At 31.3% G+C, this 4,408-nt stretch overlaps 1 long non-coding RNA gene across 1 annotated transcript in view; it reads right to left on the bottom strand.

The window, feature by feature from the left end:
* Nucleotides 1-3,006: 3,006 nt before the first annotated feature.
* Nucleotides 3,007-4,408, bottom strand: part of LOC116186446 — a 2,482-nt gene continuing 1,080 nt past the window's right edge. Inside the window, exons 2-3 of the long non-coding RNA XR_004151442.1 lie at nucleotides 3,359-3,584; nucleotides 3,007-3,246 (exon numbers count right to left, since the gene is read on the bottom strand). This is a non-coding gene — a long non-coding RNA (uncharacterized LOC116186446). The remainder of the gene's footprint in view (nucleotides 3,247-3,358; nucleotides 3,585-4,408) is intronic.

Raw genomic sequence — 4,408 nt, 5'->3', positions numbered from 1 at the left:
CACTTCAGTATTCAAACAAATGAAAATTTTAAGTTTCAAAACATAAATCAATTTAGTTTTTTTAACATACTTCACTTAAATATTATACACAAAGTACGAAGAGATTTAAAATATCATCAATCTTTATAACTGATTATCTTTCATAACTGAAAATAGATTTATAAAAATTTAATATACCAAATATAAAATATAACCAATATAGTTTTTTTAATATAAATATTAAAAAAAACTTTTTTAATTTTAAAAATTTTAATTTAAAATTGAAATATAAAATGTGAAAAATAAATGAAATAGTACCGTCGTATAAATTAGAATTTCAGATTTTCTTTGAACTATTTAAAAAAAAATGGGACAGAGTTTTTGTTTTTTAAAATCTTACGTGTTGTTACGGCAGGCACGTGCCAAACGCATTGTTTCTTTTTTACCGAGCGAGAAACAGAAGAGCGGCTTTCCTTCGACGTGTAAACGGGACTTTATGCGCTGGTTATTCATGCCATTCGCGTGTAAGTACGTACGAGCTTTCGCACATTTACGCTGCTCATTCATACAGGGAAAGAGATATAAATACGCGTGCGCGTTGCAAACACGTGCACATACACCCACGATGCGTAACGACCATATAACTTCCCCTACTCTTCTACAACCCCTTCCTCTGTACCATCATTCCCCCACTCTTTCTTCCATTGCTATCTCCTCTTCATCCCTGTTCCCACTTGGAAGCTTTTTATTTATTTATGGAATACATTTCGAGATTCAATTTTGTCTACGTATCCTGCTTGTCCCCCGTTTATTTGTCTATTTGTTTTATATCTTTTCACGTCTTTGCCATTTTCTTCTTTCCTCCTGTTTCTTATTTCTTTGTCTAGTTTTTTATATGTTTGAACGCGAGATACTCCGTCAATGCTCCGATCACACGAAGCATGTGTACCGTTGGTCGGTAAAAAGTTTTTCTTTTAAACCTGTTGTATAAAGCGGGAACATCATACGCGCGTTCATCTAGTTTTAATTATTTGTTTTAATCCCGTTCCCGATACTCTGTTGTTTGATCATGAAGTTGTTTTTCGTATACATCAGACAACATTCATGGCATACAACGTTTATTTGCATCCGTGGGTATTAAGAGACGAAAGTTTGATTATCTTACTTGGAAACTCGCCACAGAATCGATCACTCGAGTGCTGCGTGTCACTTAAAGTGTTACTAAAGTTCTGGCACTGGGAAGAATGGAATCTTGCGATCACAATTTTCCAAACACAAAGATTAATTTTCAATTTGAAAGAATTGAAGACAACGGTTAATTGTCGACGAAAGTAGAAAAACAAAATATTTTAAAGGATGAAGCGGAAATAATCTTGAACAAAGAAAATGGATTTAAATTATTATGTGAACATAACAATAATTTACAAATTATTTATAAATAATGCAAAATCGAGAAATTTACTGGATCTAAATTTTAGCTGGAAAAGAGTCTATCATCGTACACGATGCTGGAAATAGATTCGGTTATTATTAGAAGAAATTGTACACGGATACAACTAATAATGACGTATAATAGTATTTTCGTCTCATGGTGGAAACTAAAGGCTTGGAAATTCGGTGGCAGCATACATAAGCGGTAGCAGCCCGATTAAACTTTAAAATGCAATTATCTCAAAATAACTGTGCTCGGCAGTTAGCAAGTCTGTGCTCAGTAGGGCAACGTAACCCTTATAATTGCTCTGAATTAATACATCAAACAGCTATATTATCTAGCATGCACTATGCTATAGAATAGTGCTATCTGTAATTGCGTATTCTGTTTCATTCTTGCAATTACAAAATATATTTATGTTGAATCTCTAAATATTAAATATATATATATATTATTTATTTATTTATTTCAATTACTATTGATTAAACAGTTTTCTAATTATTTAATCATATTCCATGCTCCATGCTGCAATATAATTCTGTAATTAATTATTGATCAAAAAGTAAATATCATTCTGTTAAATTTACAAAATAATTATAAAAACCTTATAAAAAGAATGTCTTCGTTGTTAATAATTAATATTAAACAAATTTTTTCCATAATCTTTCAGTCCTGAAAGAGTTTGGTTTCCAAATAATGGATTATTTTGATCATGGGCCAATTTTTTATATTTGATCATATAATATATGTACATTTATTTCAAAATTTTTGATTCCAATTGAGTGAAAATTCTTCCTTCTTTTTTTGTTCTCTGATGAAGCAAATCTTTTATATCTTGTTTGTAATATTTATCGAAAAGAATTTTAAGTAAAAGTATTCAAAATAATATTACAAATCATATAAAAGTTTGAAAATTGAAAAAGTATTCATCATAAGCGTATATAACGCAGTCGACGTCAAATACAATCTTTTCAACGATGAATTGGATTGGATTAGAAGATTCTTGGTCGAATTTTCATCTTCGTTCCTCTTCCCCTTTCTGTTTCACGTTTCTCTCGCTCGTGGTGCCGTCTATTTCGAGAATTTCGTGTCTTGACACAGCCGCTGAAAAGGTGGAATGAGCAATAGCGAAATGGAAGTCGCTCATCTCGATTTTCGCGACACGACATTCGGATGAGAATAACCATTCTTGATTCACGAACATTTTCTCTTCTTTTCTTCCCTTTCTATCTAAAATTTCTCGACGTTTACAGAATTCAAACGACGTTGCATTGCTTATGAAAATCTAATAATCCTACGATTCTATGAACATATTTTCGTGAATTTGTTATGAAAATAATTTCGTTTATATTTCATCTTTATATTTCTTCGTGAATTTATTATGAATAATTAATACCAATTTCCTTCTCTGTATTAAACTTTATCGATCAATATGAATTTGATTTTTTTGTTACGTCATAATTGAGCAATTAAATTTTAATAAGGTGCAAAATTAATCTTTAAACTTCCATTCATTTTTATATAATTCTTCCATATTCAAGAATCATGAAATATTTCATAACAATTTGTTTGTATTAAATAAACCTAGAAAAAAAGATTGTCCACGTTATAATATATTTTTAATAAAATAATTTACAACACAAAGGAATATATTTTATACGTTAAAAGTACTGTAGAGATTTTAATAAAAACAGAATCACAGAGACTGGTACAACACAGGACCGCAAAAGGATTAATTCAAGAAAAGAAGAAGAAAAATCGATTCAAGACTCGGTAAGAAGTTCGATGTGAACTAGCAACGTAATTAAAGTCCCTTTTTCCATGGCTCAAATGTCCTTTAATATGCAAAACGAGTCAATTAGAATATCAAACGTGACCTCGAACGAGAGCACGCACTCCTGTACTAAAATAACGTGGACACACACATAAACACACATATACACACACCATTTTACCGAGAATCGTTCCACCTTCCGCAATCGTAGCTTCTTTTGCAATCATTTTCGGATTTGTTCGAGTTCTCTATCGTGGAACATCGATAAAATTGTTCTCCTTCTGAACAATGCTCAGAGTTACGACTTCGATCGAAATAGTACAGAAGTTTTATTCGAAAAAACAAATTTTTTTTTTTATTTATCGTTTGCAATTTCATCAATCACTTGGTTATTACATACTCGGCTGAAAAAAATAAATTTAAATTTAATATTTTTTATTCGAATTTATCTTCTATCCTCTTAATTAATGTGGTTCTTTTATTTTCTGTTTCAGGTATTACTGAAGTCTTTTATTTACTATTTTACGGGGGAACGATAGTAAGGATCTGCCGTTTAGGTAAGATACTTACTTAACGAAATTAGAAAAATAGTTTAAAGTGATTATGCACGAATTGATAAATAATTATTTATACGAATTTTTATAATAAATATCTCAATGGATAGGAATCTGTAATACGAATACAAAAGTTGGTACGCAAAAAATGTTGATTGAGGTTATAAATAATTTTAAGTTTGCGTTAAATGAAACGAGACAAAGACAGAGTGAAACAGTTCCATCTCTGTCACATCATCCTCTCTACTCTCTATTCTCTTTCATCTAACGAAAACTTAAATTGCTCATAATAAATAAGCCTCAATTACCTATATTTTTGTATACCTGTTTTTAGCTCCTAGAATCGATCCTCCAAATATATCTCGTTAATATAAATATTAATATTATTATAAAACACTGTATTGAAGTTCGAGAAGGATATTGCAGAAATAGTTCGTAAAAGTTTGACTAAAATGCGTTCAAAGCGATTCGAAGCTATGGCAGGGCTGATCAAACAAGAATGAGGTTGGTTAAATGCGAAAACGAAGTGCTCTCTGGAAGCTTTACGCCAAGCACGTACACGCGAGCTGCAATTTACATGCTTTTATGCGGTGCGAAGTTTACAACAAGCGCGTACACGTGCCACCGGCGGAAAAGTTTGCTGTTTTTCTTACAAACGCTCGTTCGAGG

The sequence above is a fragment of the Apis dorsata genome, unplaced genomic scaffold (genome assembly GCF_000469605.1).
Source record: "Apis dorsata unplaced genomic scaffold, Apis dorsata 1.3 scaffold_696, whole genome shotgun sequence".
Classification (NCBI taxonomy): domain Eukaryota; kingdom Metazoa; phylum Arthropoda; class Insecta; order Hymenoptera; family Apidae; genus Apis; species Apis dorsata.
Note: the sequence above shows the minus strand (reverse complement) of the source record. Positions and strands in the feature narration are given on the sequence as shown.